The sequence below is a fragment of the Drosophila teissieri genome, unplaced genomic scaffold (assembly GCF_016746235.2).
Source record: "Drosophila teissieri strain GT53w unplaced genomic scaffold, Prin_Dtei_1.1 Segkk124_quiver_pilon_scaf, whole genome shotgun sequence".
NCBI classification, from domain to species: Eukaryota; Metazoa; Arthropoda; class Insecta; order Diptera; family Drosophilidae; genus Drosophila; species Drosophila teissieri.
The window spans coordinates 70,894-97,684 of record NW_025224990.1 but is presented as its reverse complement, the minus strand read 5'-3'; the positions used below and the strand labels follow the sequence as shown (position 1 = coordinate 97,684).

The 26,791-nt window shown below is 42.2% G+C and overlaps 1 pseudogene; it reads right to left on the bottom strand.

Annotated features, from left to right (window-relative positions):
• Window positions 1-19: 19 nt before the first annotated feature.
• Window positions 20-24,996, bottom strand: LOC122625548 (annotated as a pseudogene).
• Between the last annotated feature and the right edge of the window lie 1,795 nt (window positions 24,997-26,791).

The window sequence follows — 26,791 nt, the reverse complement described above, 5'->3', positions numbered from 1 at the left end:
AGCATATAATATGGATTTCTTAATTAGTTTGATCTGTTGTATAAAAAGTTTTATGTTGCCAAAAATTCAATGGAATTTTTGCAGGCACAGGTTTTAGCCTGCCCTCGAAATACTCATTCTTCGTAGCCTTCAAGTACTCATTTTCGGCCTGATATTTATATGTACTGATCTGAGTGATAAATCTCGATTTCCGAATTCTTTTGCGATCCAATTGTCTCCACCTTCAAAACGTGCAGCAAACTAGCAATGGTTAAAAATTAAAAAAAATCCAGACGCAAATCGACCACCATATTTAAGATATACTTCAATGGCAGAAGGCGAGCCCGTTGACTTGAATTGGTAAGCTCCCATCTCCTAGTGCGCATGTTTTTGATCAAGAGATTAAGCGAATCTTTTAAGATAATAAATGACAGCAGCCAGGAGTCCAAAGTACTGGAATTCTTATCAATCAGTCGAAGATGGGCAGTTAAGGCAATTGAACTATCTTGTTCACGTTGGAATCTTTGTAAATATGATACTGTATTACCGACATACAATGGAGATAGCTTTCAATCCGATACTCTATTAAAATACTAATAAGCTCTTCAATCTCGGAGTCCAGATATTTTATTGAAGACATTTTGTACTGCATTAGTAACTTCCAAATTCGATTGGTGGAAATGCCGAATTCCTACGACTTCTTGAGTAGGCGGAACATATGGTGCATGTCGGCCACATAAGTAATAGAAAACAATTCAGGCTGTGATTCACATGGTGGTGAGGTTATTACTTTAAGGATCTTGTCATATGCAGCAGAGTCAAGGACTGAATATGGTAAGTGATTGAGGTGCAATATGAGAATAGAGCAAACAAAAAACTTGGCTCGCTTTAAGTCTATGTTTTCCTTCCTCAGTTCGGAAACGCAAAAGTCCTGCAGCTGCTTTACCAATGCAGATATCTTTGAGATCATCTCGTCATTCGAATCCTTGAGATCTCCTTTTAATAGAACCAGCATGGTAGCCAAAGTTTCGGTCCCGTAAAGAGTTCTATTTTCATGAAGTGTGGGCATTTCTAGCACAAATTCGGCGAGTGTTTTGTAAATGTCCGCCACATAGCGAACATGTAGGTTGTTAACCATTAGGACGGCATGGACCTCATGTAGCTTTTGGCATATTCCTTTAAGAACTCAGTCTCGTTTAGGAATCGTTTGAAAATTATCCAGACAGCTGCTCTCAAAGTTTAAAAGCAAATCAGCATCACACTCAGATACTGCGTCAAAGTCGATCAAAACGTAAATTCCGTAGATCAGCGATCGAGTGCCATTTTGGTTTGATGCGGAACTGATCAGAATACGAGGTCAACAGCTCAGAAATTCATTGATCTGGTCACGAGCCACTGGCAATGAGGAATACTCTGCCATATGTAATTCGAAGATTGCGCAGCAATTCGTTGCTACAATTGTAGGCGAGTGGGACACATGGCTAGAGAGAGCAAACAACCCAAAAGGCCGGATGGGGCCTGTTTCAAGTGCTTTACCGGGAACCATAAGTACCAGCAATGCGCAGAGCGAAGGGCGTTAACAAGTCCGGCAGTGCTGCAGGATGAGGAGGAATCTGGATCAGAGAACTTGGCGTAATCTAAGGATTACGAGATGGAAAGGTAAATATATTTCTATTGTAAGTTTATTTGATACCGGCAGCCTGGTAAGCTTAATTCGTAGGTCATTAATTCCAAAAAACATTGTTTTAAGTTTAAAGAAATCTAAGGACACTGGTTATGGGAGACCTCGACTTTCAATATGGGACACTTCGCGTACAATTAAACCGATGATAGAGTTTTTGAAGAAGGGAGGTCCTTTTGCAATGAGCAAGTGCATTTAACTATTTGAAGAGCGCTTTCGCTAATCCACCAGTTTTAGACAGGTGGTCGAGAAACCGAGCTCCATACGGATGCAGGCGCCCATGGACTTGGAGCTATACTATTGCAAAACAATCCTATTTCGTTTAATTCCAGTAAAACCATAGTTTTGAGCTGGAAACAATCGCAATAATGAATGCGTTGCGCCGATTTAGAGAATACCTTGGGCATAGACCGTTTAAAATATTGCAATTCGTTAGTGCAAACTCTTAGTAGAAGACCTATAAATCCTTGGATTGCCATGTGAAGAAGAAGAGGAAGAGAATGGTGGAATAAATTGTGAGAAAGCTGCCAGGAACTACATGAACGGTAGTAAAAAGGTGATGATAAATTGGAGTTTCGTGAAGACGCTTTTCTAAAATCAATACCGTTAGTTGAAGTTAAAGAAGCAACACCTGAATACTTAGACCTGATTCTACAAACTAGAAACTAGAGAGGGGAAATGTGCGTAACTTTAAGTTAAGGAATAGACTCGTATTTTGAAAGAACGTGAACGATTCTTATTGCTTTTATGCACCTGCTTGTATGAAAGAACAGCTAATTAGAATATCTCATAAAAAACTAGGACTCTTGGCAACAAATAAGTGCGTTTAGGACCTATTGGTTTCCAGATATGAGATCTATAGTTGAGCATATTATTAGAAATTGACTTCCGTGAATTTTTCATTCGGTGCCGAATCTATTCATAATAGAACCTTGCATAGTATTCCTAAATCTTTTATTCCGTTTCATACACTCCATATAGCCCCTTATTCCATATTGCCCTATGTTCACAAAGATCGTGGTCGATCTGTAGTCAAGTCGGCCGAATGTTAATAGTGTAAATATGTACTATATGTAGTATAAGCTTGAAATAATGTAACATTGGAACTAGAATCGAGCACCCGATACATTGTCATGGTGCACGATCGAGGAAGTGCGATCACTCTTTTGAGAAAGACCGAAACGAACAGACGTGATATAAAAACAAGAGAGAACGCTATAGTCGAGTTCCCCGACTATCTGATACCCGTTACTCAGCTAGTGAAAGTGCGAAGGAGTCTTCAGCACTGACAGTTTTTGGCGGTTGGGGGCGCTAGAGTGGGCGTGGCAAAAAGTTTTTTGGCAAATCGATAGAAATTTATAAGACTAATACAAAAATGAAAAAATATCAAAACATTTTTCAAAAGTGTGGGCGTAGCAGCTTTGGGCGGTTTGTGGGCGTTAGAGTGGGCGTGGCAAAAAGTTTTTTGGCAAGTCGTTAGAAATTTATAAGACTAATACAAAAATGAAAAAATATCAAAACATTTTTCAAAAGTGTGGGCGTGGCAGTTTTGGGTGGTTTGTGGGCGTTAGAGTGGGCGTGGCAACATGAATCGACAAACTTGCGCTGCGTCTATGTCTCAGGAGTCAGTATGCTTAAGCTCAACATTCTACCTTTTGTAGTTCCTGAGATCTCGATGTTCATACGGACAGACAGACGGACAGACGGACGGACAGACGGACATGGCCAGATCGACTCGGCTATTGATCCTGATCAAGAATATATATACCTTATATGGTCGGAAACGCTTCCTTTTGCCTGTTACATACTTTTCAACGAATCTAGTATACCCTTTTACTCTACGAGTAACGGGTATAAAAATATAAGTTTTACAAACAAGGTAACACATACACTGCGAATAATATATGCAAGCGGGAATCAATGCCAAACACATTTTAGGTCTGCAAGAAATAAATTAGGATAAAAAAAATCACTGATCAAAGTCAATATTACAAACAGAAACTTATAACAAAAATTATTTTAATAGGTAATAATAAAAAAAAATCAAACACTACTCTAGCAAATCTAGTACATTTCCGGTCAATACTAAAAAAAAAGCGGACCTATAAAACAGCGAATATAATTTTGACTTCCTCAATTTTTTTTTGGGAAACTCCCTTTTACCCGTCATTGGTGAAAGAGTTTTCTTTTAGACACCGGCGCGTTTCATCCGACCTCGTAAAGAACTAAAGAATATTCCCACGGTTACAAAAAAAAGGTTTCGTCTCGATCTTTAATTTAAAAGCGACCTTTTGCATTTTACCAGATGAACTTTGCCTGGCTTTCGCCGAACTCAAATGGGGAATGAAGGTTGAGAAGATTTCATTTCATAAATGCATTTCACTAACGTGGAGTGAGCAGATGCACCACATTTAGTAAAGAAGGCATTTCTGGGGATGATAAAAAGCCGTTGCGTTCCCCAACGAAGCCTACCACAAAACTTGTCGGCAGTGGCTGCGAATAGAATGTCTAGCGAATAGTCTATTTTCGCCAAGGTATACCCATATCCCAGGGGGCAGCAAATTTCGTCAACAACGCGATCCAGGACTTGCTTAAAATTTAGAATAATTCAAAAGCCAGTGTCGCCTACAACAGCCCATTATGGGTTTTTTTAAGATAATATATTTTTATTTACCGTTAAGCAACCAATTAAATGTTTTCAAAATATAAGAACTAAAAATAGCAACAAAGAAAACATGGGAACATGACAGCAAATATGAAATTACAATTTTGATAAACAATGGGATTTTAACTACAGGTCAAGAACTTTTGTCCAAAGGTCTCCAGGTTGATGCCTCTTCAGTCTTTGCCTGGTCCTCGGATTAGCCAATAAAGCTGCTAGGTGGTTGCACTATGGGAAATTTGACCACTTTTTCTGGCCTAAATTAATAACTCCAGAACGGGGAAAGATATTTATTTTGTGTTTTTTGCATGGAGTTACACTAGTCCATATCTTTAATGGTACCAAAAATTGTGGGCGTGGCACCGCCCCTTATATGTTTTGTAATTTATACCTCCAGAACGAAGAAAGATTTTTAGTTTTTTTTTTTCATTAATTTGCGCTAGACCATATCTATACGTACCCCAAAAACTGTGGGCGTGACACCGACCCTTATATTTATATTATTTATTTTCGTAAAGGCTTTCTCTAATTTTGAATGTTTTTTCTAGTCTTAGCAAAAAATAATGATTTCGTGATAGTGTTTGCATACTAAATTATTTTACAGAAGTTAACAACAAAAGTACTAATAAAAATAACAAAACAATTCAGCAACCGCCTTGTTTAACTCCCGTTTAGCATGAGATTACTCTGAATTTGGAAAAGTAGGGTTAAGTCTAAAATCTATAATTTCTCCAAGAATCGGTAAAAGTGGCTTTTTAAATTACAATAATCTGAACAAGAATTAAATAAGCTACAACATGAGGTACATTTCATTGATGCAATCTGCTGCAATCACTTTAAATCTCTATTCAAAGTTAGGTTATTATCAAAAAAAAGGCTTTTGTAGGGCAACTTACATTTTTATTAAATTACGGGTACAGCACTAGTTATACCCGTTACTCGTAGAGTAAAAGGGTATACTAGATTCGTTGAAAAGTATGTAACAGGCAGAAGGAAGCGTTTCCGACCATATAAAGTATATATATTCTTGATCAGGATCAATAGCCGAGTCGATCTGGCCATGTCCGTCTGTCCGTCCGTCTGTCCATCTGTCCGTCCGTCTGTCCGTCCGTCTGTCCGTCCGTCTGTCCGTCCGTATGAACGTCGAGATCTCAGGAACTACAAAAGCTAGAAAATTGAGATTAAACATACAGACTCCAGAGACATAGACGCAGCGCAAGTTTGTTGATTTACGCTCACTCAAACGCCCACAAACCGCATAAAACTGCCACGCCCACACTTTTGAAAAATGTTTTAATATTTTTTCATTTTTGTATTAGTCTTGTAAATTTCTATCGATTTGCCAAACAACTTTTTGCCCACTCTAACGCCCACAAACTGCCCAATGCTGCCACGCCCACACTTTTGAAAAATGTTTTGATTTTTTTTCATTTTTGTATTAGACTTGTAAATTTCTATCGATTTGCCAAAAAACCTTTTGCAACGCCCACTCTAACGCCCACAAACCGCCAAAAATTGTCAGTGTTGAAGACTCTCCTTCGCACTTCCACTAGCTGAGTAACGGGTATCAGATAGTCGGGGAACTCGACTATAGCGTTCTCTCTTGTTTTTTTTTCTATTGATTCTATTCTATTCTATTTTCTATTCTTTCTTAAAAGAAAGCCCACTGGTTAAAATACTTTTTACAGAATGGAAATTAACGCTTTGGTTCCAAAGATATTATAACTTTTGTAACGAAAGAAAAACTTAACGTAGCAGATAGTTGTTTTTTGTACGCGCAACAGCTGATTTCCTTGTTGTGGCGCCATCTATTAAAATTTCTAGTATGCAGCACTAAAGATTGGTCGATTATGAATGCGTACACTAAATATTATTTCAATATTTCGACTTTCAGAAAATGGGTTTTGGCCAGAAAAAGGGGTCAAATTTCCCATAGTGGGTTGGTTTGAGCCTAAAACCAATCGTTGTAGCGACATGAATGGCAATTGATCTGCTCTCTAACCCCATATGACATAAAAGGTCATTGAATAGACTACTATCGCTCTGTAGATCCACACTTTGTGCTTCAGGGAAAACTTACAATGCTAGGACCTCTTTCCATGGATGAATATGTTCAACATGTTCGATCCCTCGCTATATAGGTCCAATAAGTTGTGGGTTGGGTCGCTTCGAATCGACACGGCGAGCTTCCGATAAAGAATTTTTCATCAGCATACGTTGCCAGGAGGGTACTCGGTTCTCTGCGATATGGCAGGTCAGAGGTGTAAAGGGTGTTTAATATAGGACCCACAACACTACCTTTTGGAACGCCATCTCGACTGTATCTGATGGCTGATCTTTAGGCCTCTCACTTCGATCATGAATATTCGCTCAGCAGATATGACTTTACGAGGAGATATTGTGTAGTTGGTGGGAAGTTTTTTAGATTTAAAAGCAAACCATTTTGCCACAATCTTGAAAGCACCTTGAAATTACATGATTGTTCCTGGTGATGTGGAATGACATCCTGAACGAAACTTACTGCCATCAATTTACTATGAAGTATTCTCTTGAATATTTTAGAGAATGTGGGCAGCAACCTTATTGGTCCAACAACTGACTTTGGTATCATCGTTTTTGTTCTCTGCATCAACTCTTTTAAGCGTATGTATTTCCATGTTGTTGGCAGCAGCCTCTAATTTAACAAAGACTAGGTTGACGAAAGGTTTCGACGCTAATGTCCATACTCGACAGTACCAAGAGCAGAAGTTAGGTTTGTGCTGTTTGAATTTCTTGTGATTTTTGAATTTTAATTGGTTGTAAAATCCCAAATGAGAAGACTTTACTCGTTGAGTTTTTGTAAGAAACTAATTTTATTTGGAAATATCTTCGGTTTAAATAGGTGACATGAGAATCGCATCTTAGAGTAAATGGCCTACGCAGAGGCCTAAGTAGATAGTCCCCGCCTTTTCGAGGTCCCACGCTCCGGCACATCTGCCTATCTTGAGCGGCGAGGACCTTATCTGTGGTCTCCCACTAAGGGACTATTTTAGGAGGCGGGGAACGATCTCAAGTGACTGACTCATGTAGTGTGCACTTAGATTACATGTTTTTGAGCACTGCACCCATGTCGCCTTAGATAACAAAATCCTAAATATAAATTATCGCTCTCGATTCATTTACATAAGATATGAACGGAGCCCAAAATTGTAAGTCTTTAAATATATTCGTGCTCATGTGTGAACAATTGGAGAGCTTGAATATAAGCTTCGCTTGTTGTTCTTGGGATGTGGGGTGTTAGATGACAATGCATAATGGGCGCTAAATGGTGGCCGACTGGCTAAGGCGATCGACTTCCAGTCAGGCGGTACCCAGTCTCGAGTACCAGACAATAATATTGATTTTCTTGTCTAATGCAAAGATTGAGTACAGCATTTTTTGTGATTTGCAATCACAGCAATTTGCAATTGTTTCTTATCCGTTTTCATTTCACTTCTTTCCGTGTAGGGCATAACTAACTTCAGTTGCCGGTTTCGAAAAACAAAACAAGTGGACTTCTCCATTGACTCATCGAAAAGAATTTCGGAACGATGTCGAAGAGCTGCCCTCCACAAAAGCATGATCGGGACTCCCCAATATGGGTAGTTGACAAAAAAGAAACTGGAGAGGCCGGCAATCAAAACAAACGTTTGGTTATAGACCAAACGAAAGAACTATCCCGGACAAATACCCGGTGCCAAATAACTATTAAACTGCGCAAGTTGGGTTAGGCCAAGTTCTTTACGACGCTTGACCTCAAGTCCGGGTACCACTGTTTTAGCGAATAAGGACCGCGTAAGAACTTCCTTTTCCGAAATCGGAGGGAAATGTGAACTCAGGCTTTCCTTTGGTTTGAGAAATGCTGCCAGCATTTTCCAGAAAATTAAAATGTCAAGCACGTGGATTGGGTTTTAAAAACCATAAGCGATGCAAACATGAGGGTCTTGGTACAAAAGACCAGTTTTTTAAAAAATAGTCACTGGCCATAGCACTTCCACCGACCCAGAAAAGGTCAGGGCCATTAAGTTATTACCCAAAAACAGTATTTGAAGTAAGATCATTTATAGATCTCGCAAACTACTGCAATTCTTCTTCTGCAATTCTTAGCTACCGGATAACAAATCAATAAGAGGCCAATCAAAGCGATGCAAGAATGCACTGATGACTCACAAGAATGGTGTGAGGAGTTAAAACTCCGCACATATGCAAATGAAGATTGCATGAGGAGGGCCTGCCGTTACCAGTTACGCAACAAGTCAACGCGTAGTAAGGGCAGTGCGAAGCCAAGGAGTTGTAGAAAGAGAGTTTGGAAAAACTGAACCGGTAGAAAGAGAGTTTGGAGAGACTGAACCGGTAGAAAGATAGTTTGGAGAACATGCTGTTTGAAGGAGAGAACACGGAGAGCGAAAGGGAAACGGCACGAGCAGGACGGCAAGACAACACTTGGCGTCGACGTGCCAGGGTAAGGAGAATAACGGTATCAGCTGGACTTTGGACCAGACCAACTTTGGACCGGGCCAACGGTAAAACCGTGGACTTTGGTTCCAGAGACTGGACTTTGGATAAAGGAGGCCTATATAAGCAGGCCGAACGCTGCAAGTCAAGGAGATCGAGGATACGAGTCAACAACGTAAAGCAACGAAGTCAGCAAGGGAGCTGAACAAGATCGCTACGTCGAGACGTTCGGGACAAGGAAAGTCTCCGAATTGAGATACAGGTAGCTGAGTTCCAATACGACGAAGCACGGTTAGTCTGGAAGCATTCAACAGGCGGGGCTAAACCGAAGAAGGACCCAAAGAGGCGGCAGGAATTGTGGTGAAGACCCGGTCGACTGTGTCAGAGACTACGTACGTGAACCTGGCGATTGCCTGGTGTGTCCGTGCAAACCGAGCAGGCGTGGTACCGGCGCCAATAGTCAGAGCAGATGTGTGGTTGGCGTGTTGTTGTTTCACCAAGCATTTGCCTTGGGGATCGCAGCCGTTAGCTACCGTGAGTCCGCATACGACGACAATCCGTAGCCCAAGTAACGGGCACGGTCCGCCCCACTCCACTATGGGAAATTTGACCCCTTTTTCTGGCCAAAACCCATTTCCTGAAAGTCGGAATAATAAAATAATTTTAAGTGTACGCATTCATAATCGACCAATCTTTAGTGCTGCATACTAGAAATTTTAATAGATGGCGCCACAACAAAGAAATCAGCTGTTAAAAACAGCTGTTGCGCGTACAAAATACAACAATCTGTTACGTTAAGTTTTTCTTTCGTTACAAAAGTTCTAATATCTTTGGAACCAAAGCATTCTGTAAAAAGTATTTTAATCAGTGGGCTTTCTATTAAGTGTTTGTCACATTCAATAGAAGAAAAAACTCGTGTTGTTCCAGTAGTTTAGTAAAAATGTAAGTTTCTTTACAAAAGTATTTTTTTTTATAATGCCTAACTTTGAATAGAGATTTAAAGTGATTGCAGCAGATTGCATCAATGAAATGTACCTCATGTTGTAGCTTATTTAATTCTTGTTCAGATTATTGTAATTTAAAAAGCCACTTTTACCGATTCTTGGAGAAATTATAGATTTTAAACTTAACCCTACTTTTCCAAATTCAGAGTAATCTCATGCTAAACGGGAGTTAAACAACGCGGTTGGTGAATTGTTTGTTATTTTTATTATTATTATTGTTGTAAACTTCTGTAAAATAATTTAGAATGCAAACACTATCACGAAATCAGTTGTTTATGCTAAGATAAGAAAAAGCATACAAAATAATAGAAAGGCTTTACGAAAATAAATAATATAAATATAAGGGTCGGTGCCACGCCCACAGTTTTTGGGATACGTATATTTGTGGTCTAGCGCAAGTTAATGCAAAAAAAAAAACTAAAAATCTTTCTTCGTTCTGGAGTTAAAAATTACAAAACATAGAAGGGGCGGTGCCACGCCCACAATTTTTCGTACCATTAAAGATATGGACTAACCCCTTACAAAAAACACAAACTAAATATCTCTTTCCGTTCTGGAGAAAAAGCCAGAAAAAGTGGTCAAATATCCCATAGTGCACTCGGGACGACGTGAACGGCGAGACAGCAGAACGAAGCCGCTAAGCCGACCACCCAGGTCCGTCCGCACCAGCTAGAGAGAAAAGGTAGGGTGGACCGTTCGTCTTTAACTGGGCGTCTTGCTACAGGGACTGCTGCGTAACCCGCGACTATATACTGTTCCTACCGGCGACTGTGCGGAGCGTCGGTAGGAACTGAACAGGCGTCTGGTGGCACAGACCAAGGGACAGGGGGTTGCGGATAGCGAGGCGTACGCCTTGAGAGCCCAGCACTTGTTCACCCTAGTCTAGGAACGGTGACGCTTTCTTTAGCCCACAGCCTTTCTTCCCACCACCAACCACGTGTGGCCACGGCAGTACGAGGCGAGGGTCCAGAACTGCAAAGTGGTGTTACTGGTAACTGGGTGATCACATTTTAACATAAATTTGGTGGGACGAACAACAAAATCAATTCGTTACAATGGATTTCTGAAAAGATTAAAAGACGCGCACGGGACCAGAGAGAATGCATTTCGGCAAAACAGAGTCTTCGAACTGGGCGAAAAGCAAAAACTCGCCAAAAAACTCAATCCCTTGTGTGAGGAAAAAGCCGTACAAGCAGACCTGCTGACCACGGTCCTTATTGAAGGGAGGGTGGTCCACAAGCACAACTCATTCATGACTCATTCGCTTAATTTTAACTTGTTTGTATTATTATTACCGCTTGATAGTAATTTGCCAATTTTTCATATAGTAGATATTAAGTCCGTAGCCAAAGTTAAGATGTTTCAATTTAGGTTGAATTTAATTTGGGATGGACCAATCCTCAGCGGACAAGAAAAAGCTACTAAAGTATAAATGTGCACAGGTGCAGACTCTTCCTTTTCCCAATGTCTGTGTTGTCAGAACACGTCACTGACTATTCACAATCGAAGTATATCCCTATCTTATATAGAGAGTTACAGATTTTGGAGGAGTTCGCTTAATGGACACACTCGGCAAACCTTTCGGCGTATATGCAATGTTCCCATAGTCTTATATGAGGAAGTTTCCCAAACTGATGGAACAAGCTGGATTCGTTAAGTGTTAACCACAGAATTGCAAGGAACTAAGACTTTCTGAGCTCAATGCTAAAGGTGGTAGCGGGGACGCCGGATGCCGGCGCCCTAGAAAGAATTAGATTCACAGAGTGGCAGTTGACACTGTTCGCACAACTGTCAACAGATTTTGTATGCCTTGATCTGTAACGGCATTACCTGTCTGCGTTTGATCTGCCATCCAACTAGGTTCCCTCTAAGTTCCCGCTCACCGGAAACATTAATCACCAACAGAGGATACCGCTACTTATTCCAGAACGCTCTCCTCTCCCCTTCGGAGCAGCAACTTAATGACATCACAGCCGATTCCGACAGTTACCTAAAATAATTTATCAAAAATAATAAATTATCTTAAATAATGTGTCGGGATCAATAGCCGAGTCGATCTGGCCATGTTCGTCTACCCTTATGAACGCCTTGATCTAAGGAAGCGGAAAAAAAACAGTATCGCATTAGGAGCGGCAAGGATTTAAAATTTAAGATAATAGGATAAATTCTATTATAGTCAGAACGAAATGCTCTGTAGGGGTCATGCAAGGCTTGGGAAACGTAATTTTCAGTTATTTTATTTGGCACAGAAAAGTTTTACCAACTAATCAAGTTGGGACTATTCGGGACTAAATAATGGAACTAAAGTGGAATAAAGAAGTAATATAAGTTTGTATCGCAATATAGGCACCATAAGACATACTGTTACAATTATACCGTTACTCGTAGAGTAAAAGGACATCAAAGTTTTATTAAAAAGTATGTAACACGCACAAGAAAGCGTTTCCTACCATATAAAGTATATATATTATTGATCAGGATCAATAGCAGAGTCAAACTGACCATGTCCGTCTGTCCGTCCGTGTGAACGTCGAAATCTCAAAAACTATTAAAGCTAGTGTGAGGAGTCTTATAACTTCCCATAAATCTGGGCGCAGAGGAGCGGCCGAGCAACAGCAAAGCGTCTGGAATGCGAGAGGAGTCAAGGACGGCCAGGTCGAACGGGAATTAATGGACCTTGGACCCCGGCAAAGCGGAGAGACCGTGGACTAACGGTAGCGCGCTGGACCTTGAACTCGAGTTGGTCAAGGGCACAGAGGTCGAGGGTCCCCGCGGCCTATAAAGGCAGTCAGTAAAACACGCGTAGGTCACACGTGCAAGAGCAGAATACAGGCGCGAGTCGCGCAGTCAGGACGCTGGCGTGCGGCCGGTCAGTCGGACCAGTTACAGAAGGCGTGGACACAGTCGTAAAGCAAGAGGAACGCCGCACAGTGGTCGGAAATCCAAAATTCCTGGCCAAAAATCAAAAAGCCAATATTTTTCGTTTATTGTAACATCTTTATAGGTTTTGGGGTCGCTGATTACGAAAACGATAAAAAAAATCAAAATTCAAAATGACGGATCCAAAATGGCGGACATTTTTTGCAAAAAATAGTGCGTTTGTGCTGAAATTCATATCATTAGTGTTTTTTGGGTCGCTGATTACCAAAATCAAATCAAAAAAATCAAAATTCAATATAATGGATATTTTTTTCAAGAAGAACGAACTGCTATTACTTATATCTATATTAAAAAAAGGTAAGATTTCTTCAAGTACATAATTAATCACTATCCGAACATTCGTCAACGCTTTCAGAATTTGCTTCCTCCGATTTACTACTTCTTGTGTTTTCGTCTTCCTAAGTATATATCTCGTAACAGAGCGATCGCTTCTGGAAACAAACTTTTTTCCTTTTTTGGAGTTGCCTTTCGTAGGCTTGAAAATAGCGGATCTGATAAAGCCAAGAGTCTGAGAAAAATGTCTTCGATAGTCTTTTCTCGTGAACATTTCCGCGAGTAATATTCTCGGTAATTTCGCACATCCTTATTTCGGGACTCCTGAGCTTCTTCAGATAGCTGTCCTATCGGTAAAATTGCTAATTGGACGATTTGTGGGCCATGGATCAGAACTTTTTGTACGGTTGTGGACATGCAGTACCATGGATATAAACGAACGAAAAGATCAGCAGTCTCCTTGCAATATATCTCTAACAAGTCTACTTTGACATTGAATCCACTGGATATAACTTGCAATATGACATATGTAACATCTTTTCATCAACTCAGGATCGACCCCAAGAATCCGAGCAGACGTTGCAGTATTTTCAAAGAAACGCCGAGCTGTATTTCCATCATTCGAGTTTCCCATGCCTTGTTTTGGTTTATTGTGGTCAGAGTAGGAGCATTTTTCTCCCATTCACCGTGGATTGCATCGAACATTTGTCGATAAGTCCACTGCACGACATTGGTGTTCGATCCTTTTTTATTTTTTTTTTCTTAAATGCTTTGCTTTTATTTATTGAATCTTCTCATTTACGAGACTAACAATAAGTGTATCAAATCTTATACTATAACCTAACTAGGAGTCATGTAGACTGAGACAGTGGCCCTGACAAGTTATTCCAGGTTCGGCTGGAGACCCGAGTCAAGACCCTTGCTAGAGGATTTGGGTGGACAGAGAGTTTTTCATTGTAGGACGCTTTTAGCTTGTCTATTTCATCTTTTACTGCGAGAATGCCGAGGTCCCTGTGGATGTTTTGGTTACGAATATACCATGGTGCCCCAGTGATAGTTCGCAGGATCTTTGATTGGGCTCGCTGTCTATGTTGGTTCTGCTCGCGTTCCCCCACAGCTGGGAGCCATACGTCCAGATTGGCTTAAGAGTGGAGTTGTAGAGCAGGACCTTGTAGTCCAGACACAAGGGCGATCGTGAGTTTATAATCCAATGGAGGCTGTTGGCTTTCAGTTTTAGGTGCAGTTTCTTGAATTTGATATGTCTACGCCATGTTAGACGTCTGTCGAGGTGGATGCCGAGATACGTTACTTCATTAACTTGGGGGATCTGCGTGCTATTCATTCAGAGCGGAGGGCAAGTTTGTCTGTTAAGGGTAAACGTTATGTGTTTACACTTTTGTTCGTTTATTTTAATACGCCAGTCAGATAGCCACTTCCCGACTACCACGAGGTGGTTGGCGAGTTTGGTTGTTGCACGGACTGGGCATCTGGAGCGGCTAAGGATCGCAGTGTCGTCGGCGAAGGTGGATGTTGTTAGTCGGTCACTCGTGGGAATATCTGCTGTGTAAAGGACGAATAAAGTTGGCCCAAGTGCGCTACCTTGTGGGACCCCAGCTTCGATAGTGTAGCTGTCGGAAATGGTTGTGTTACATCTTACTGCGAAGGCTCTATTGTAGAGGTAGGATTCAAGGAGTTTATGAGTGTACCCGGGCAAGTGTGTTTTAATTTTATGCATGAGACCTTTGAGCCAGACGCGGTCGAATGCTTGAGATACGTCGAGAAATATCGCGCTGCAATATTCCCTATGTTCGAAGGCTGTGCGAATTTCTGATGTTATTCTGTTTACTTGCTCTATAGTTCCGTGTTTTTCTCTGAAGCCAAATTGATGGGTTGGGATAATGTTGTGGGCTCCCATATATGGTATTATGCGCGTAAGAAGGCATTTTTCGAATAATTTGGACAGGCATGATAATAAACTTATTGGTCTGTAAGATGACGGAATCGTGTGATCTTTTCCGGGCTTCGGTATCATTATAATAATTGATTTTTTCCATTTCCTTGGATAGTAGCCGAGACTTATGATTCCATTGAAGAGTTTACAGATGACCTTAATAGCACAGTACGGAAGTTCCATTATCATTTTTGTAGTTATTAGGTCACCGCCTGGAGCCTTTTTTGGTTTTAGCTCCCTGATGACTTTTGTGATCTCGTTCGGCTGAAATGTAGTTGGCGTGGATTCAGTTTCGAGGTGGATTTGCGGAGGAACATAATCATTTGCTGCGGGGTTCGGCTGGAAGACGCCTCTGAGATGTAAGGCAAATGATTCGGCTCTATCTTTGTCGCTGCGGGCCCAGCACCCTGAAGAATTCCTTATAGGGGTGACGGTTTGAATTGGAGAGCTTAGATTTGGGTGAGCCCTCCACAAGGGATGCTTTTTACTAGTTGGCGAGAGTTTTCCAATATATTTAAGTTGTTCATTTTCAGCTTCTTGCTTCAGGGCCCGGTTTAGATTGCGGGTGGCTTCAGTAAGACGTTGCTTTGAGCATGGCGATCTGCTGGTTTGCCACGCTCGTCGCAGACGCCTCTTTTCCAGAACCAGCTGTTCAATTTGCCGGTTGGTTTTGAACTTCTTAAATTCCCCATCCTTCCGTTTAGGGGTTGAGATCCTGGCTGCTGTGACGAGTACCTCTTCCAGTGCGGCGGTGGAGCAGTCGATGTCCGCTTCGATATTTAGTTAAGCTAGTTAGCTCAATGTGGGAACTCACATACTTTCTGTATTTCATCCAGTTAGTGTTGTGCGACGTCAGCCTGTCGGGGTGGTCCGCAATTTCTGGGCTTTGAAGAAGGCTTATCAACAAAGGCGAGTGGTCAGATGAGAGATCCGGTAGTGCTATGGCGCATAGCATCAATGTCAAAATGCAGTTAATGAAAAGAATTGAAAATTTATAATATTTCATAATTAATGTTCATAAATGAAATTAAATCAAAAATTAAATAATTAAATGAAATAAACATTAATTTTTTCAATAACTTGTAATACAAACTTTCGGAAAAATTTTCCTATAAATGTCAAAGTTTAGTTAATAATGAAGATTGAAAAGAAAAATATTTTAACAGTAATGTTAATTTTATATAACAAAATGGTAGGATAATATTTCATTCAATAAAAGTCCATTTTGTACACGAAATGCGCCGAAGTGCTGTGTTAGCTCACGCACGAATCCACCAACACTGACAACAATATCGTTTTCAGGCCAAATATGCAAGAATATGTAGGTAATGCTAACGGATTCGAATAAAACCGTTGCCACTTTTTTCGGTTGAGCTGGGTTCATAACCAATTCTCTAGATATATGAAACAAATTTGAAAAAAATAAACAATTCGGCGCGCTGACCTTTCATTGTTAATAACTCCTTTAAAAATGCATGTAATTGATTTCCGCAAAAAATAATAATATTCTACATACCTCCAGGAACAACCTCCATTTTGTCGCGAACGTTTTCATAAAGAACTGCGTTTTTTATCACGATTTTCAAGTTACCGGTCAATAAGAGCGCACAGGACGCAGAAGGATATCAGTCCGCGAGTGTCGAAGGGGACACACGAGGACGGTCACTACAAGTGGAGAACCGAGCTACGCAGAGAATCACGAACAAGCGATCACAAGGACCTGGCGCGGTCAAAAGGGACAGTGGAGTGATTGGTCCGCAAAGGTGGTTTGGGGAAGAGCGTTGGCTTGACCTAACGGACGATACACCCTGCCCCCCTAAACACTTTGAGCCCTATTCGAGCCGACACGCGCACGCTGTCTAGGACGACGCGGGACAACGAAGGAAGGACGACGAAGGAGCGACGCCGCACAGCCGACGGCGAGGACCTCAGGAGTCCGTTGTCTTCTCTTTGGTCGGGCAATCACACAAATCATAAATTTGGTGGGACAAACAAACAAACTCTCTGAGCTAGCCGTGGCAATTTGTAGCGAGCAGAAATAAGAAAAGCAGTTCGTTACACTAAAAAGTTGAGAAGAGATATAGACGCGGCGCAAGTTTTGGAACTTATTTTGTCACGCGCACTCTAATGCCCACAAACCGTCTAAAACTGCCACGCCCGCACTTTGAGGGCTTTGTTTTGATATTTTTTTTATTAGTATAGTAAATTTCTATCGATTTCCCAACAATCTTTTTGCCACGCCCACATACCGCCAAAAACTGTCACGCCCCAACATTTGAAAAAGTTTAAATTTTAAGACTTTCTATTAATCCATTCCATTCAGTGTCTGTAAAGAGGCTGCAAAATAAGCGTCTACATTCGTTGAATTAAACCTCAACTTTTAAAAAAGTTTCATATTTTAGTTTTGGCGGACTATCTTAACGAATAAGGATTTTTTAATGTAAGGAACATCAAATTATTTTTCCCTAAAGGTAGCAAATAATAATAAAGAAAGGTAAAAACAAGAGAGAATGCTATAGTCGAGTTCCCCGACTATAGCGATACCCGATACCCGTTACTCAGCTAGTGAAAGTGCAAAGGAGAGTCTTTAACACTGACAGTTTTTGGCGGCTTGTGGGCGTGGCAAAAAGTTTTTTGGCAAATCGATAGAAATTTACAAGACTAATACAAAAATGAAAAAGGTTAGGTTAGGTTAGGTCGGAAGGCCCTCACGGGGCCGCGCATAGGCCAACATGGCCCATAGCTGTCCGAATGTTTCTTTATTGACCTAGAGAATGTTTTCGTGGTTTTCGAAATCTTTTAGGATCGAGGTATTTTTCGCGAAGGCAAGTAGTTCGCCTGGCTTCTTCCTGGAGGCATCTTTTAGCGATGCCAGAACCGGAACGCCTAGGTAGTTTATTCTTCAGGGCCCGGTTAAGATTGCGGGTGGCTTCAGGCCAACATGGCCCATAGCTGTCCGAATGTTTCTTTATTGACCTAGAGAATGTTTTCGTGGTTTTCGAAATCTTTTAGGATCGAGGTATTTTTCGCGAAGGCAAGTAGTTCGCCTGGCTTCTTCCTGGAGGCATCTTTTAGCGATGCCAGAACCGGAACGCCTAGGTAGTTTATTCTTCAGGGCCCGGTTAAGATTGCGGGTGGCTTCAGGCCAACATGGCCCATAGCTGTCCGAATGTTTCTTTATTGACCTAGAGAATGTTTTCGTGGTTTTCGAAATCTTTTAGGTTCGAGGTATTTTTCGCGAAGGCAAGTAGTTCGCCTGGCTTCTTCCTGGAGGCATCTTTTAGCGATGCCAGAACCGGAACGCCTAGGTAGTTTATTCTTGCCCTTGTTAGGGTCGGACACTTGCAAATGAGTTGCTCCAAGGTCTCAATTGCCTCGAATTCGTCACATTTCCGGCATTTGGCGTTGTCGGTAATGCCCAGTTTGACTGCGTGTGCCGCAGCTAGGGAGTGACCTGTAAGAATTCCCACAAGCAGTCTGCAGTCTTTCCTTGGAAGATGCAGCACGTAGTTTCTGAGTTTTGCATTGCGCTCTTTGCACATGATTTTTGAAATTTTGCAGGGGTGGAAGTTCTTCTCCATCTGCTTTTGGCTCGTGTGTCGGCCCGTCTTTCCAGTTCGCTTTGGAGCGTTCTAAGGGAGACAGGAACGTTTTCTGATCTTTCATTCGCCAGTCCAACGCCTTCCTTTACAAGTTCGTCTGCCGCGTCATTACCATAGATGCCCTGGTGGCTGGGAACCCAGTAGATCCTTACAGACGTGGTCGTGCTAAGGATATCTAGTGCCTCCCTGCTTGCCAGTACACTTTTGGAACTGACCGCTGACGATTGCATGGATCTTATCGCCGCTTGACTGTCTACGAACAAGTTGACCGCTTCATGTGGGCGGTCAATGCTCTGCTCAAGCTCTGCCGCTTTCCCTATGGCGAATACTTCCGCCTGGAATATGCTGCATTGGCTCGGTAGCTTATATGACAGCCTCTATTCAGGGTCTGTGCAGTATATGCCCGCTCCAACTCCTCCTTCCATCTTTGAGCCGTCCGTGTATATGTTGAGGTGTTGAGCATGGTCCTGACCTGTTTTCCAGTCGTCTGGTCCCATGAATGTTGTTTTTCTTACATCCGGGCACGTTCTGGTGACTATGTAGTCAGATATGCTGCTCAAGTCTCGACCAATTGAACTATGCCCGAGTCCTTGTAGAGACATATTCCCTGATGCAACTAGGCGTTGTGCAGCCTTTCCTGCGAACATGTGCGCGTGGATGTCTAGGGGATCAACTCCAACTATAGTTTCGAGTGCTTTTGTGGGGGTTGACCTCAGCGCCCCAGTTGTGCAGAGCAGTGCCTTCCGCTGATTTGGGATGGACCAAACCTCAGCGGACAAGAAAAAGCTACTAAAGTATAAATGTGCACAGGTGCAGACTCTTCCTTTTCCCAATGTCTGTGTTGTCAGAACACGTCACTGACTATTCACAATCGAAGTATACCCCTATCTTATATAGAGAGTTCCAGATTTTGGAGGAGTTCGCTTAATGGACACACTCGGCAAACCTTTCGGCGTATATGCAATGTTCCCATAGTCTTATATGAGGAAGTTTCCCAAACTGATGGAACAAGCTGGATTCGTTAAGTGTTAACCACAGAATTGCAAGGAACTAAGACTTTCTGAGCTCAATGCTAAAGGTGGTAGCGGGGACGCCGGATGCCGGCGCCCTAGAAAGAATTAGATTCACAGAGTGGCAGTTGACACTGTTCGCACAACTGTCAACAGATCTTGTATGCCTTGATCTGTAACGGCATTACCTGTCTGCGTTTGATCTGCCATCCAACTAGGTTCCCTCTAAGTTCCCGCTCACCGGAAACATTAATCACCAACAGAGGATACCGCTACTTATTCCAGAACGCTCTCCTCTCCCCTTCGGAGCAGCAACTTAATGACATCACAGCCGATTCCGACAGTTACCTAAAATAATTTATCAAAAATAATAAATTATCTTAAATAATGTGTCGGGATCAATAGCCGAGTCGATCTGGCCATGTTCGTCTACCCTTATGAACGCCTTGATCTAAGGAAGCGGAAAAAAAACAGTATCGCATTAGGAGCGGCAAGGATTTAAAATTTAAGATAATAGGATAAATTCTATTATAGTCAGAACGAAATGCTCTGTAGGGGTCATGCAAGGCTTGGGAAACGTAATTTTCAGTTATTTTATTTGGCACAGAAAAGTTTTACCAACTAATCAAGTTGGGACTATTCGGGACTAAATAATGGAACTAAAGTTGAATAAAGAAGTAATATAAGTTTGTATCGCAATATAGGCACCATAAGACATACTGTTACAATTATACCGTTACTCGTAGAGTAAAAGGACATCAAAGTTTTATTAAAAAGTATGTAACACGCACAAGAAAGCGTTTCCTACCATATAAAGTATATATATTATTGATCAGGATCAATAGCAGAGTCAAACTGACCATGTCCGTCTGTCCGTCCGTGTGAACGTCGAAATCTCAAAAACTATTAAAGCTAGGAGTCTTATAACTTCCCATAAATCTGGGCGCAGAGGAGCGGCCGAGCAACAGCAAAGCGTCTGGAATGCGAGAGGAGTCAAGGACGGCCAGGTCGAACGGGAAATAATGGACCTTGGACCCCGGCAAAGCGGAGAGACCGTGGACTAACGGTAGCGCGCTGGACCTTGACCTCGAGTTGGTCAAGGGCACAGAGGTCGAGGATCCCCGCGGCCTATAAAGGCAGTCAGTAAAACACGCGTAGGTCACACGTGCAAGAGCAGAATACAGGCGCGAGTCGCGCAGTCAGGACGCTGGCGTGCGGCCGGTCAGTCGGACCAGTTACAGAAGGCGTGGACACAGTCGTAAAGCAAGAGGAACGCCGCACAGTGGTCGGAAATCCAAAATTCCTGGCCAAAAATCAAAAAGCCAATATTTTTCGTTTATTGTAACATCTTTATAGGTTTTGGGGTCGCTGATTACGAAAACGATAAAAAAAATCAAAATTCAAAATGACGGATCCAAAATGGCGGACATTTTTTGCAAAAAATAGTGCGTTTGTGCTGAAATTCATATCATTAGTGTTTTTTGGGTCGCTGATTACCAAAATCAAATCAAAAAAATCAAAATTCAATATAATGGATATTTTTTTCAAGAAGAACGAACTGCTATTACTTATATCTATATTAAAAAAAGGTAAGATTTCTTCAAGTACATAATTAATCACTATCCGAACATTCGTCAACGCTTTCAGAATTTGCTTCCTCCGATTTACTACTTCTTGTGTTTTCGTCTTCCTAAGTATATATCTCGTAACAGAGCGATCGCTTCTGGAAACAAACTTTTTTCCTTTTTTGGAGTTGCCTTTCGTAGGCTTGAAAATAGCGGATCTGATAAAGCCAAGAGTCTGAGAAAAATGTCTTCGATAGTCTTTTCTCGTGAACATTTCCGCGAGTAATATTCTCGGTAATTTCGCACATCCTTATTTCGGGACTCCTGAGCTTCTTCAGATAGCTGTCCTATCGGTAAAATTGCTAATTGGACGATTTGTGGGCCATGGATCAGAACTTTTTGTACGGTTGTGGACATGCAGTACCATGGATATAAACGAACGAAAAGATCAGCAGTCTCCTTGCAATATATCTCTAACAAGTCTACTTTGACATTGAATCCACTGGATATAACTTGCAATATGACATATGTAACATCTTTTCATCAACTCAGGATCGACCCCAAGAGTCCGAGCAGACGTTGCAGTATTTTCCATCATTCGAGTTTCCCATGCCTTGTTTTGGTTTATTGTGGTCAGAGTAGGAGCATTTTTTTCCCATTCACCGTGGAACATTTGTCGATAAGTCCACTGCACGACATTGGTGTTCGATCCTTTTTTATTTTTTTTTTCTTAAATGCTTTGCTTTTATTTATTGAATCTTCTCATTTACGAGACTAACAATAAGTGTATCAAATCTTATACTATAACCTAACTAGGAGTCATGTAGACTGAGACAGTGGCCCTGACAAGTTATTCCAGGCGGGTTCGGCTGGGGACCCGAGTCAAGACCCTTGCTAGAGGGTTTGGGTGGACAGAGAGTTTTTCATTGTAGGACGCTTTTAGCTTGTCTATTTCATCTTTTACTGCGAGAATGCCGAGGTCCCTGTGGATGTTTTGGTTACGAATATACCATGGTGCTCCAGTGATAGTTCGCAGGAACTTTGATTGGGCTCGCTGTATGATGTCTATGTTAGTTCTGCTCGCGTTCCCCCACAGCTGGGAGCCATACGTCCAGATTGGCTTAAGAGTGGAGTTGTAGAGCAGGACCTTGTAGTCCAGACACAAGGGCGATCGTGAGTTTATAATCCAATGGAGGCTGTTGGCTTTCAGTTTTAGGTGCAGTTTCTTGCATTTGATATGTCTACGCCATGTTAGACGTCTGTCTAACAATGTTAATTTTATATAACAAAATGTTAGGATAATATTTCATTCAATAAAAGTCCATTTTGTACACGAAATGCGCCGAAGTGCTGTGTTAGCTCACGCACGAATCCACCAACACTGACAACAATATCGTTTTCAGGCCAAATATGCAAGAATATGTAGGTAATGCTAACGGATTCGAATAAAACCGTTGCCACTTTTTTGGGTTGAGCTGGGTTCATAACCAATTCTCTAGATATATGAAACAAATTTGAAAAAAATAAACAATTCGGCGCTGACCTTTCATTGTTAATAACTCCTTTAAAAATGCATGTAATTGATTTCCGCAAAAAATAATAATATTCTACATACCTCCAGGAACAACGAGCTACGCAGAGAATCACGAACAAGGGATCACAAGGACCTAGCGCGGTCAAAAGGGACAGTGGAGTGATTGGTCCGCAAAGGTGGTTTGGGGAAGAGCGTTGGCTTGACCTAACGGACGATACACCCTGCCCCCCTAAACACTTTGAGCCCTATTCGAGCCGACACGCGCACGCTGTCTAGGACGACGCGGGACAACGAAGGAAGGACGACGAAGGAGCGACGCCGCACAGCCGACGGCGAGGACCTTAGGAGTCCGTTGTCTTCTCTTTGGTCGGGCAATCACACAAATCATAAATTTGGTGGGACAAACAAACAAACTCTCTGAGCTAGCCGTGGCAATTTGTAGCGAGCAGAAATAAGAAAAGCAGTTCGTTACACTAAAAAGTTGAGAAGAGATATAGACGCGGCGCAAGTTTTGGAACTTATTTTGTCACGCGCACTCTAATGCCCACAAACCGTCTAAAACTGCCACGCCCGCACTTTGAGGGCTTTGTTTTGATATTTTTTTTATTAGTATAGTAAATTTCTATCGATTTCCCAACAATCTTTTTGCCACGCCCACATACCGCCAAAAACTGTCACGCCCCAACATTTGAAAAAGTTTAAATTTTCAGACTTTCTATTAATCCATTCCATTCAGTGTCTGTAATGAGGCTGCAAAATAGGCAAACGTCTACATTCATTGAATTAAACCTCAACTTTTAAAAAAGTTTCATATTTTAGTTTTGGCGGACTATCTTAACGAATAAGGATTTTTTAATGTAAGGAACATCAAATTATTTTTCCCTAAAGGTAGCAAATAATAATAAAGGAAGGTAAAAACAAGAGAGAATGCTATAGCCGAGTTCCCCGACTATAGCGATACCCGATACCCGTTACTCAGCTAGTGAAAGTGCAAAGGAGAGTCTTTAACACTGACAGTTTTTGGCGGCTTGTGGGCGTGGCAAAAAGTTGTTTGGCAAATCGATAGAAATTTACAAGTCTAATACAAAAATTAAAAAAAAATATCATAACATTTTTCAAAAGTATGGGCGTGGCAGTTTTTGGCGGTTTGTGGGCGTTAGAGTGGGCGCGGCAAAAAGTTTTTTGGCAAATCGATAGAAATTTACAAGACTAATACAAAAATGAAAAAGGTTAGGTCGGAAGGCCCTCACGGGGCCGCGCATAGGCCAACATGGCCCATAGCTGTCCGAATGTTTCTTTATTGACCTAGAGAATGTTTTCGTGGTTTTCGAAATCTTTTAGGATCGAGGTATTTTTTGCGAAGGCAAGTAGTTCGCCTGGCTTCTTCCTGGAGGCATCTTTTAGCGATGCCAGAACCGGAACGCCTAGGTAGTTTATTCTTGCCCTTGTTAGGGTCGGAGTTGCAAATGAGTTGCTCCAAGGTCTCAATTGCCTCGAATTCGTCACATTTCCGGCATTTGGCGTTGTCGGTAATGCCCAGTTTGACTGCGTGTGCCGCAGCTAGGGAGTGACCTGTAAGAATTCCCACAAGCAGTCTGCAGTCTTTCCTTGGAAGATGCAGCACGTAGTGTCTGAGTTTTGCATTGCGGTCTTTGCACATGATTTATGAAATTTTGAAGGGGTGGAAGTTCTTCTCCATCTGCTTTTGGCTCGTGTGTCGGCCCGTCTTTCCAGTTCGCCTTGGAGCGTTCTAAGGGAGACAGGAACGTTTTCTGATCTTTCATTCGCCAGTCCAACGCCTTCCTTTGCAAGTTCGTCTGCCGTGTCATTACCATCGATGCCCTGGTGGCTGGGAACCCAGTAGATCCTCACAGACGTGGTCGTGCTAAGGATATCTAGTGCCTCCCTGCTTGCCAGTACACTTTTGGAACTGACCGCTGACGATTGCATGGATCTTATCGCCGCTTGACTGTCTACGAACAAGTTGACCGCTTCATGTGGGCGGTCAATGCTCTGCTCAAGCTCTGCCGCTTTCCCTATGGCGAATACTTCCGCCTGGAATATGCTGCATTGGCTCGGTAGCTTATATGACAGCCTCTATTCAGGGTCTGTGCAGTATATGCCCGCTCCAACTCCTCCTTTCATCTTTAAGCCGTCCGTGTATATGTTGAGGTGTTGAGCATGGTCCTGACCTGTTTTCCAGTCGTCTGGTCCCATGAATGTTGTTTTTCTTACATCCGGGCACGTTCTGGTGACTATGTAGTCAGATATGCTGCTCAAGTCTCGTCCAATTGAACTATGCCCGAGTCCTTGTAGAGACATATTCCCTGATGCAACTAGGCGTTGTGCAGCCTTTCCTGCGATCATGTGCGCGTGGATGTCTAGGGGATCAACTCCAACTATAGTTTCGAGTGCTTTTGTGGGGGTTGACCTCAGCGCCCCAGTTGTGCAGAGCAGTGCCTTCCGCTGATTTGGGATGGACCAAACCTCAGCGGACAAGAAAAAGCTACTAAAGTATAAATGTGCACAGGTGCAGACTCTTCCTTTTCCCAATGTCTGTGTTGTCAGAACACGTCACTGACTATTCACAATCGAAGTATACCCCTATCTTATATAGAGAGTTCCAGATTTTGGAGGAGTTCGCTTAATGGACACACTCGGCAAACCTTTCGGCGTATATGCAATGTTCCCATAGTCTTATATGAGGAAGTTTCCCAAACTGATGGAACAAGCTGGATTCGTTAAGTGTTAACCACAGAATTGCAAGGAACTAAGACTTTCTGAGCTCAATGCTAAAGGTGGTAGCGGGGACGCCGGATGCCGGCGCCCTAGAAAGAATTAGATTCACAGAGTGGCAGTTGACACTGTTCGCACAACTGTCAACAGATCTTGTATGCCTTGATCTGTAACGGCATTACCTGTCTGCGTTTGATCTGCCATCCAACTAGGTTCCCTCTAAGTTCCCGCTCACCGGAAACATTAATCACCAACAGAGGATACCGCTACTTATTCCAGAACGCTCTCCTCTCCCCTTCGGAGCAGCAACTTAATGACATCACAGCCGATTCCAACAGTTACCTAAAATAATTTATCAAAAATAATAAATTATCTTAAATAATGTGTCGGGATCAATAGCCGAGTCGATCTGGCCATGTTCGTCTACCCGTCCGTCTGCCCTTATGAACGCCTTGATCTAAGGAAGCGGAAAAAAAACAGTATCGCATTAGGAGCGGCAAGGATTTAAAATTTAAGATAATAGGATAAATTCTATTATAGTCAGAACGAAATGCTCTGTAGGGGTCATGCAAGGCTTGGGAAACGTAATTTTCAGTTATTTTATTTGGCACAGAAAAGTTTTACCAACTAATCAAGTTGGGACTATTCGGGACTAAATAATGGAACTAAAGTTGAATAAAGAAGTAATATAAGTTTGTATCGCAATATAGGCACCATAAGACATACTGTTACAATTATACCGTTACTCGTAGAGTAAAAGGACATCAAAGTTTTATTAAAAAGTATGTAACACGCACAAGAAAGCGTTTCCTACCATATAAAGTATATATATTATTGATCAGGATCAATAGCAGAGTCAAACTGACCATGTCCGTCTGTCCGTCCGTGTGAACGTCGAAATCTCAAAAACTATTAAAGCTAGTGTGAGGAGTCTTATAACTTCCCATAAATCTGGGCGCAGAGGAGCGGCCGAGCAACAGCAAAGCGTCTGGAATGCGAGAGGAGTCAAGGACGGCCAGGTCGAACGGGAAATAATGGACCTTGGACCCCGGCAAAGCGGAGAGACCGTGGACTAACGGTAGCGCGCTGGACCTTGACCTCGAGTTGGTCAAGGGCACAGAGGTCGAGGATCCCCGCGGCCTATAAAGGCAGCCAGTAAAACACGCGTAGGTCACACGTGCAAGAGCAGAATACAGGCGCGAGTCGCGCAGTCAGGACGCTGGCGTGCGGCCGGTCAATCGGACCAGATACAGAAGGCGTGGACACAGTCGTAAAGCAAGAGGAACGCCGCACAGTGGTCGGAAATCCAAAATTCCTGGCCAAAAATCAAAAAGTCAATATTTTTCGTTTATTGTAACATCTTTATGGGTTTTGGGGTCGC